The sequence below is a fragment of the Ciconia boyciana genome, chromosome 15, assembly GCF_034638445.1.
Source record: "Ciconia boyciana chromosome 15, ASM3463844v1, whole genome shotgun sequence".
NCBI classification, from domain to species: domain Eukaryota; kingdom Metazoa; phylum Chordata; class Aves; order Ciconiiformes; family Ciconiidae; genus Ciconia; species Ciconia boyciana.
In genome coordinates, this window is record NC_132948.1 from 16,382,494 (window position 1) to 16,393,398 (window position 10,905).

At 46.9% G+C, this 10,905-nt stretch overlaps 1 long non-coding RNA gene across 1 annotated transcript; it reads right to left on the reverse strand.

Moving 5' to 3' along the window:
* Positions 1-7,044: 7,044 nt before the first annotated feature.
* On the reverse strand, positions 7,045-10,905 carry LOC140660071 (uncharacterized). The gene is made up of 3 exons (XR_012045313.1): positions 10,257-10,905; positions 9,727-9,842; positions 7,045-9,393 (listed from the first exon to the last, which is right to left on the reverse strand). It is a non-coding gene; the product is annotated as an uncharacterized lncRNA (long non-coding RNA).

Sequence of the window (10,905 nt, forward strand, 5' to 3'; positions counted from 1 at the left end):
GTTGCGTCTCTCCTTGGGCCATTGGACCCCTGGCATATGATTTTTCTTATATGTAAATATCAAGACGTTTGAATGAGCAAATGTAATTTTTACTATCAGCATTTGTCATTTTTGTAAACAACGTGGGTATACAGAGAACGAACATCTGCAGAATTACAGCGCAGAGCCATATATGAAAATGGCAAAAGTAAGATTTGCTTCTAACAACAATAATCTGCAAGTGCCGAGGTACCTAATCAAATATACAAATTGTGCAGATGTTCAGAGCAGCGCTGTCTCACCGTGTGGCCTTTCTCACTTGACAGCTTTGTTGTCTCAATTAATTCTTCTGGATAAATTAACCTCGCCTGAAAACGTAGAGCTGGGGAGCAGAAGGGTGCAGATTTTTCAACACCAGCAACCTTGATGCTGCAATTTGCACCCCCAGCAGATAAGATCTTTGGCAAGGAAATGCAAATTGTTGAGGCTGATTCAGGATGTTCTTGTGATCATGGCTAGGACTTGGTCTGCAGCTGGCAGGCACGCAGGGTGGGGGTCGGGGAGGAAATTCAAGGTTTCTGCCAATTCTATAAGGAATGAGCATTTTGATAGGTAGCTATACGACGACAACGCAAAGACAGGCCGTGCGTCTCCTAGAGCTTCACCACTGAAGGAGGCTCGTTACGTTCAGCGCAAACTACAAGGCTTATCTGTTTGTTCAGGCTTTCTAGGACAAATGCGAAGATCTGAACTGCAGTTTCGTGCGGTAACCCTGCTGCACGAAATTCAGGATGGGTAACGGCTGTATACAATTCTTACTTCTTTAAGTGGCTATAACATTTCAAGCTCTGCCACGTAGACGGTTATCAGTTAGACCAGGGGAGAGATGGAACTTCAGAAAGATGTTCCCTCCAGCCTCCAGCACTAGATCTAGCTAAACTGAATTAAGACATTTGTAGCTTTTTGGATTTTGAAAGTTTTAACAATGGGAAAATTATCTGGCTCACATTATCACTGTCTTACCCGACATATGGTGGTTATTACTCCAGATATGCAGAGCCTAACGATAAGAGATGCCTTTTATAACTGCGATACAGCCATTGTAATCAAGCGCTACATTTATCTTACTGCATTACTGAGTCTCTGGGTTTTGTACAAGTGACACAAAATTGTTGCGAGGATCTGTCAGCATCCTGCATCTCAACTAACTTTTCAATGTGATGTCTCATTTCCCATTGATGTGAACAGAGCCAAACTGAATCCCTGGCCTGGAAATCCTGAGAGAAACAGCAATGAAAAGTATTTTTTACTATTACAATAAAGTCTGCTTTTAAATAATGAAAAAAAAGAGCAAGAGGGAGAACACCCCTCTCGTTGAAGGATATGGCAAAATATCTGTAGGATGATGCTCCGCATCCACTTTTACAGGTGCCACTAATGGCGGTAGGGTAAGATTAAGTGATTATGCTCCGCCAAACAGTAAGCGTGGGAGAGCAGACAGCAGATGTCCAGCCACTTAGGCCTGTGCCTTGTGCACCAGACCGTGGTATGGAAACGTGTGTGGATATTTAATTGTTATTCAACTACAAGTTGCCTGGATTTATGAGTCTGGGAAGCGCATATGCTGCAGTGAGAAATGAGTGTTTATTAGCACAGTAGCTGCGCCGGCCTTTCCCGCAGAGAGGCAAAGCACCCCCGTCTGTAGAAAATGGATTAAAAGGGGGCAGCGGACCACTCTCATGCCCCATTTACCTTTGTGAAGTGCAGCTGGATAAATGCCAATATACAGATACATTTCCATCATGAACTCTGAACAGCTTTTACTGCTGCTTGTCACAGATAATAAAAATGCAGCAGCTGTCCTCTTATCAAATCCCAGTTTGGAGAAATGTGTACCTACATAAGGGACGTAAACAGGACTCCTCCTTCAGGGACAGCTACGTGGATACGTGAGAATAAACCCCTTAAGAGCTAGATTAGGAAGATGGGACCGTTGCCCTGTATTCAAGCATTTTTCCAGTGCTTGTTGCAGCAACCTTCTGCGGTCGCTCCCAACGCGTCCTCTCTCCTCCTTGGTTCCTCTTCCACTACTCTCACCCACGACAACATCCTCCTGGGCCCCTGCAGTCCCGTCCGTTCCCTCCTCTGCCGTGTGGATCGCCTCCCTTCACCTCTCCGGCCAGCCTCCCCGCCCGGGCTGCGTTCAGCTCCTGCCCGTTGGCGGGCAAGCACCACCCAGGAGGCGAAGTGGGAGGTTGGGCGTAGAGTAGGAGCGAGGCATCCCCCAGCACACCCCAAATCTGCAGCAAAAATCTGCATCTGTACTTCTCCCACTCGTTGCGGTTCCAGTCTCCGTTCTCGCAGTGTCCAACTCTCCTCCTTTCCTGGCCTGGTATATTTTTTGCTGAATTCATTTTCTTACAGTTTGTTGAGCTGCATGAGCTCATCAAAGGGCCTGACAAGCACCAGACCTGTGCAAAGAAAGCAGCGGCGCTGGGAGCAGAAGTGTCCTTTTTGGTACTAGCGGTCCATTAGACTGGGCTCAGCTGCCGTGTGATATCACTCCCTAAGTCCAGTTTCATCTGTAAAACAGGGAGCTTCGACTACACTGCTGAGAAGCCGTCAGGCGCTTCTTTTGCCTTTGCCATCCTTCGCTGCACTTTTCTCTGCTCGGGAAAAACGCAGGAAAAATAATCTTGAGGGCAGTTTTATAGTGACTTCCTTACCACCTCCTTTCTGCTCGTCCTCTTCCTCTCCTGTCTCTGCCATTTACCCCTCCCAAAATCTTTCTGCTGTAATTCTCCATGCTCCTGGTGACCTTGTCCCACCATCTCACAGGCAGCTGTTGACCTGTAGAAACGCACTCCTGGCCCAGGACCTTTTTCCTTGCAAAGACACTGCACAGGCAAGACAAACGCAGGCCTCCTTTCTCAGGACAAGAGTTCAAAAAAAAAAGTATTACACAATCCACAAGACATGCGCATTACTCACCAAAACAATCATGGGTATCCTATTTCTGCAGCCCTGCCTGGCAGTGCTTGTTTCTTTCCAGCATCATGCCGATGTGCTGAAGCCAGGACCCAACAACAGCCGCCTGTGTATAAACCGAAAGCCTGCAAGGGAGGGAAATTTTCTGTACAGCTCTAGGAATGATCGGGGGCAGCCCTGCCGTGAAGGACAGAAGTATCTTGCTGTGTTTGTTTTGCGATGTGGTCTGATCTTTTATACTGTCGAATTAATAAAAATAACGAGATAGAAGCTTTTCAAATGGAACCATTGCTAACTGTCGCTCACTGCTCTATTCTTATTCCACATAGGTTGGGAAGCGCGCGTTATCTGATAAATCAAGACAAGAGAAACAAATAAATGCCTTTATATTGTAAGAAAAAAAAACCTTTCTAGAAATACTGTGGAAACAGTCATATCCTCTATTTCTGTCTTTTATAAAAGGCAGCCTGTGTCTTATTATCATCAAGGAAAAAGTAAACAAACGTAATTTAATCAGTTGTGTCTTTCGTTGATTTGCATCAGCAAGAATAAAAGACAAAGGCAGAATGGAAAACAGCAGCTTTGTGCTGAAAGTTTGAATGCACAAAATACTTCTTTCTCCAGCTGTCAAACATTAAAAAATGCTATGCATACCAGTAATAATAAAAGTGTCAAACAATTGACCACAATGGGAATCACAATGCTTCATTAAAAGCCCTAAAGCAGAGCAGAAAAGCTTCCAGCCATTTGTTAAACAGAACTAAAACGCTGAGATACTTTCCAAAAGCGTCAGGAGATGCTTGCATCTCGTCTAGTCAGCCAGATAAACATCGCCTCGGCGATTTCAGCCCGGCCTCGGTGCCCGCACCCGCTCAGCAGGAACAGCTGTCTGGGCCATTGGCTCTCCTGAGGCCGGGGCATCGCTCAGTGAGACTGGAAAGGTTCCTGTCCTTTCCAGTGATCGGGCCTTCGTTCCATGTGGCGCAGGGATATAATCGGCGATTTTGTATTTAGAGATGTAATTAGGTATTATTTGGAGAACCTAACCTATTTGTTCAGCTGACAGGCGGTGTTGTGATAAGGAATCTCAGCAGACGGGATATTTATAGACCCTTTATCTCTACATACAATCAGAACTCGAACGCCAAACAATACCCCGAACGAAGGGTTGTTTCAGTTCAACTTTTCTCCATTGTTGCTTTTCCCTTTTTTTTCCCCTCCCTCTGTCTGGTTACTGCCTAAAACTTGGCAGTGAGGAAAAAAAGGGAATGTGACTCACACTGACAACTTCATTTGCTGTAAGAGACCTCAGTAATTGCTCTAACCCACTTACAGGAAAGCTACCCCTCCTCTCCCTCTCTTCCTCCACCCTTAGATAGACAGAGGCCGTATTTGTAGCAGGAGCAGCCCGGCTGATCTCAGAGGTCACGCTATCACTTCGGAAGTAACCAGGCCTCTTTCTTTTCACTTTTCTTCTCCTGGATTCAAGTTAACCCCTCACAAGAACTTCAAGCAGCTTCAGTTTAAGGGGCAGCTTCCTGCCACGGGTTTCTCATGAACCTCATGGCCAGGGCTTCCAAAGGGCTCGCGGCTCAAGCGCGGCAGGGTTGAAGCGGCTGCTCCCACGACAGGCACCGGCTTGGCAGCCAGCACCGCAGCTCCGGGATAGAGCTACCGAGCAGTCGAACAATTGCCGCCTTTTCCTGTTCTTAGGGGATGGGGGGCAGGCGACGGTAAATAGGAGCAGGAGAAGAATCGGCGCAGATGCCTATGCAGCACTCTACCAAAATATATTTTCATTTTTAATTACATAATCAACATAATGAGAGTGGCATTCGTAGTGAGGGGGCGGAACAGATGGCAAAGACTTCGTTTTCAGCAAGACATTAATTAACAACAACTCTGGTTTCTGCTAGAAAAGGGGGTTTGTTCTGCTCTAGCGGGGTTAAGACGGGTGCTTACTACATAGGACAAAACTCAGTTTCCAAACCCAGAATTGTGATCTTTACATCCTTTTTTTCCCTACATCCCTGTTGAAATTTCCAGGATAATCTCTAAAACACAGCAACACCCTACATGCAAAGCCTCATCGAAAACCAACCCAAGTTTGGGTCCTAGCAGTAGCTTGGGATTCTCCTTGCAAACACTTTTGAATGCTCTGTGGACATATAAATACAAAAAGGAAAGGGAAGAAGCGTTAATACGGTTAAGTGAGAGCGCTTTGTGCAACTTAAACTGCAGGTGAGGCCTGTGTAGTATACAGCAGCTTCACAGAGATACGGTTAAAGTTGAAGCTTTCTTAGATGCTCTGCGTGAAGTTCCTCTCCTTTTGCCTCTGTTCCACACACTCGGACTTAACATCTTCAGCACGCGGATGCAGCTGAGCTGGAAAGAGCTATCCCAAGGGGGACTGAAGCAGAAAGTAGCTATGAAAGATATTTATTAAAACCACAGGCAGAGAATACATCACCCAGACACAATGAATAGGGAAGCAGCCCATGCAGCCGAAAAGTCTAGCCTCTATTTTTCGTCTGATAAGCTGGCTGGACAGCCAGGCAGAGCCCCGGCGCTTCCCTCCCTGGGCTGCCAGGTGACGCGAGATGGCTTTTTCCTGCTTCGCGTCCACCGTCAGAGGCTCTCCGGAGTCACACGCCCCGGCCCTGCAGAGGCCGGTGGGCCACGTTCCCCTGGGGATTCTGTCCATCCCCAGCAGGAGAGGGAAGAGACGCAGGCCAAGAGGGATGGGCAGGCAGCGGGGAGGGAGAGGAAGGAGCTACGCTGTAGAGAACATCCCGAGGAACACAGGCAGGAGCCGGAGGACGGCACCGCAGGAAGGGAGAGGGGAAGCAGGCATATACTACAACATTATATAAAATAGGGCAACAGGGCATCTAGATTCATCCGCTGTGGAGCTTGGAAATGAACCCATTATTCCCACGTCTCAACACTCATCCCTGTGCTGCCAGCAAATACCTAACAGCTGACAAGAAACGTCTCTGCCCATTCTAGTGACACGCACATCTAGAAAGGATGCTTTTCCATTACTCCCACTTACTCCGTGCAGGCAGTAGATAGCTGCGGGTCTGTGCTGTAAGCTGAAAATCACGCCCCTACCCATTACCCAGGGGGAGTGAATGCTATGATAGCAGATGATTTTTTATTTTCTTTCAATGTGTGTGTTAAAAAAACATCGTTGGGATGGAGTTAAAAATTACTTTACAAGAGTATTGCGGTTATGAAGTCCAACACTAAAAAATGAGTATATGCCTGAACTAAGAATGTCTGTTCCACCTTTCAGCAGCTAATATAATTCAAAATATCAGGTCAGGCTCCCATGCCATATTGCTCTCAGCCAGAACAAAGTCCATCCTGACATCATTACACTGAGCGTAACTAACCCGCAGAATTGCACACGACATGGGCCTCCATCAGTTCACGTTGTGTTAAACCAGAAATGGGCCACAGAGAGGAAGCTCAGTAACTTGCATACATCAGATGGCAGAGATTCTTTGCAGGATGATTTTTAGGAGAAGTGCCAGATATTACCAGAACTGTGCTCAGGAGGTGCAAAGTAGAGGAAAGAAAAGAACACAAAAAAATTATATTCTGCTTAGCCTGTCCTCTTTTCGCAGGGGTTAAGAGGGAGATGTGAGAATCAACAGAGCTGCATTTGTACTTACGGCTGCTTTACTGGGAGGGGAGAAGGGTGACTAAAAACCCTTTGCAGATATTACCTTTAAAAACATAAAATCAACACAACAAGTTTACTTTTCAAGCAAAAAACCAAAAAGAAAAGCAACCAACAGATGCACAGACAAGCACTGACTTCAGTGGAACTGCAAGGCTGAATTTGGCTGGAATTCTGTGAAGTACTTTCAAAGCAGGAGCATACTGCATACAAATGAGCGTTAAATAATTCGCATCATTAAGAGCTCTGAGCAGCTCATCTGGACTTTGAAAAAAGCTAAAGCAAATGTACATTGTTTGAATACCATTAGGGACAGCCACTAACTAGCATTAAGACATCTACAGTATTGACACTTAGTGCTGTAATAAGAGACCCATCCTCCTTTCCAAGTAATTTTCTTTATTGATTTGTAGAATTTCTTATACACAAGCTTTAGAGTGCCACAGAGCTCAGCAATTCATGTAGGAAAACCCATTAAAGAACTATGCAATCCCTTCTTTTTTTATATCGCATCTTTTAATTTCGGTTTTTAGAAACGCAGTCCTGTTTGTTTGGTGTAGATACCATAGACAATTTAAGCACCAATGTATATCAAAGAAACAAAAGCACAAACAGGTAAATGGATTTACCCAGGGTGACACAGAAGGATGCAATGTAACAGAAACAGACTCAAGGGTCTGGATGCCCAGTTTCCTGGTCTAACCATGGCACTCGACCAGCTCTAAGCACAGCGGCTGCAGGCCTAACTACGCAGGATAAACTGTGGTCTCATACCGTATCTCAAATGCTTGAAACCATGTTTCAGAAGTAGCAGGGACAGTACAGAACAGGCCAGGTGAAGAAAGCAAGTTGTGCAAAGAACCAAAAGGTACAATATAGTTTAATATGGCTGAAGGTATTCAAGTGCCAGAGCTGCAGGAGTTGACGAGTGATGGAATACTGAGAGCTAAATATGTGCAGCAAAGTGCACAGGGGGAGGCAGGGGCAGGCAACAGCCTACAGGCAGTTGAAGGGGAGCTGGAAGGAATCTCTAATGAAGGCAGGAATCGTTCTGGGTGACTCAGAATATTGGTATTCACAAAGAGAATTGAGAACAGGCAAAAATAAATAAAGCTGAAAGCAAAACCCAAAGGCCAAATCCCTCTCAATAGCCAGAACACTGATATAATCTGAGCAACCAAACAACAGGTCCTTGTGAAAACCTCTCTCCGGCTACTTCCTGCACACCAGCCTCTCTCCACGGCTGGCAATGGCTGCAAGCAGCTCCCGCTGCCCCTGCCAGGGAGCTTTGCAGGCTGCTGGTGTACCGACACTGTTTTTCTTGCAAAACGCAGCCCCGGTGGTCTCCCCTCCACACCCCCAGCCCTTGGCTTCCCCGTGACATCTCAACTAGCGCATTGTGTAACCTCACAAACTTCCCTTGAGCCCCGAGCAGCTCAGCTCGGCTTTCATTAGCTGCCAGCTTTTGTACATGTCACAGGCACACACATCGGGCACTGGCAGATTCCAAGGCGCAGCAGTGTTATTTATGAGTGGATTTATGCTAGCCAACTTCCATTCCTGCTGCCATCAGCCCCAAATGTATGCAGGCAGCACTTAACTAAAAACACAAGTTCTACAAGTTTTACAGTGAAGGCTGAAAAACAGATTAGTTTCCACCTTTTATATAACCGTGATGGCTTTTTGCCTCTTTTTTAATTATTCATTAAAGAGTAGTCAAAGAAGTTACGGTTCTATATATTGGAACTGAGGTCAGTAAGACTGAAGAACAGGAAAGACTTCCTGACAGTGAGATCTATTAGTCAATGGAGTCGTCTCCCAAAGGAAGCAATGGGAGCACAAGAAGTGCTTTAGCAGAGCCAGTATTAAGTGCTGCAAGTGATGCAGCCAGCTCCTAGAGGATTGCCACCAGAGACACGGCCTTCAGCAATGCAGGATGCCTGCCATTAGCCTGCTAATGCACATCCTGGCTTGGCCGATTGCTATTTGAGAATAGCTCATTGACTTAAAATTTCATTAACGAGAAAAGATTAGAAGACGATTTTCTAATGGTAGGGGCAGGCCTTTGTAACATATCTTCCCACTACAAAAGGCTACAAATTAGTAGGGGGAAGAAACGAACAGTTTTTATTAGTATTTGTATTAGGATTTATTTATTAACCTTTCCTTAAACTACTTCAAAGTAAAAAATACTAAATTGCTTGGACCCCCCCCTCTCTCTCTTACCCTGCAGAAAGCAGCCACTTTCCAATCTCTTGCTAGCATTACCAAATAAATAAAAAAGTAAAAGCCACCAGTTGCAAAGGGGCTTAAGACTGAGAATACGGATCCGTAATTTCTTTACCTTAGAAAGCAGACAAAACCAAGACACAAACTGAGATGCTAAAATTAAGGCAAAAGACAGCCTTATAAACATTTCCAGGAGGAAGAACATAATGGGGGAAAAAAATTAGATTAAACTATTTTTCAAAGGTTTTAATGTCAGTCCAAAACCAAGCACTTCAAATGCTTTCCTCATCGTCTCTGGTTAGTCCAAACTGCAGGGTGTAGCAGGAACATTGTTTCAGTGGTTCAGCCAGTGACTTCCCAACACAGCGTATTTAGGCTGTAGATGTAACCCTAACAGCAAATGTCCGGGGTTTCTTGTTTACCTTAGCGTCCTCATCAACCACCAGTACAGGCAATCAGCTTCAGCTCTGTAGTAAGAGGAAGGTCTGTCCATGTATGATTTGATATTTCTAACGTTTTGAAGAGATGAAAATCCATCGAAGGGTGGGACAGAGAGAGGGAGAGGATTACTTGTTTTTAAAAGCGGACTCACCAGTGCAACCACAAAGCCTGCCTACACTGTTGGATTTGACCTTTGCCTCAACGGCAGCGTTTCGTTTCTTTGCAAAGATACGCGACTTCAGGTGTCTAATACGATAGAAGGGGGGAATTGGCAGAGCCATTTCAGCCCCTAATTCTTTCTCCCATCTCGAGCCCCTCAAGAGCAGGGGTTCCACAGGAGCCGTGCTAAAGCAGCTGTGCTCCAGGGAGTCTTCTGAGAGCCAACGCTAAGGACACGGTACCTTTAAAGACCGATGGCATTTGGCCAGTTCAGGCTGTCAGGGAAAACGCTTGACACGCGTCCACGCTTCACCCCATGCCGGTCATTCCAGGGGCTGGAACAGTTGTGTGGAATTAGCTGCATCAACAGAAAGCAATTGGGTGAAATATCTGATGTCAGTGGCCCAACTTGCGTTACCTGTGCCCGTCTGTCTGTAACCCAACAATTAGATCCATCGTTAGCAGCTTGGCTTAATTATAACTTAGAACTTCTTAAAGCATAGACTTTGCACAAGATTTTAAATTACTGTAATTAATTATACAGAAAGCCTGAAGTGTCTTCTGGTCCATTGTTAACATTTTTTTTCCTTTCCCCACACTAACACCAGAACTTGGTTTCGTAAAGGAACTGGGCTGTAGACTACAAGAGAGGTATCTCTTATAGCCTGATAAACACACAGAGAGATACGTTTATCTCTTATATAAAAGAGAAACAAGGCTTCAGATTTTTTTAATCTCGACTAAGAGGTGCAAAAAGGAATATTATTCTAACCTGTACTTGTTTAGGCCCACTCTTTACATGAATGCCTTCTTTCCTGTCTCCCACTTCAAAGGCTTTTTGCGCTCTCCCCAGGTCCCTGCCGTTGGCCATTTTCAGAGATCTGGTGCTGGGCGGCCGAACCCCGGCCCGAACCAACCACTGGAATTTTAACCAGTAAAAAGCAAAACACAGAGTCAGCGCCAGAAACGCTGCAACTTCTTAAGAGCTGCGGGGAAGGAAGGGAGGCATTGCCACGCAGAGAAACTCTTCCCGCTCAGCCTTCCAGTGCCGGCCTGCAAGACGGAAGCACCGCGGGAAGGACAGGGCACGCAGAGGCCTCTCCGGAGCGGTTCGGGCCGGCGTGCATCGCCTGCCGCTCCCGTCGCTGCGGCCGGAGGGAAGAGGGGGCCCTCTAGGGGCACGGGCCGGAGCCCCGCGGCGGCCGGGGCCGCAGCCCCGCGGGCCCAGGGCCCGGCCGGCACCGGGCCCCTCCGCCTCCCCCGGAGAGGGAGCAGGCCCGGCCCGCACCGGGGCCCCCGGCCTCCCCCGGAGAGGGAGCAGGCCCGGCCCGCACCGGGGCCCTCCGCCTCCCCCGGAGAGGGAGCAGGCCCGGCCGGCACCGGGCCCCTCGGCCTCCCCCGGAGAGGGAGCAGGCCCGGCC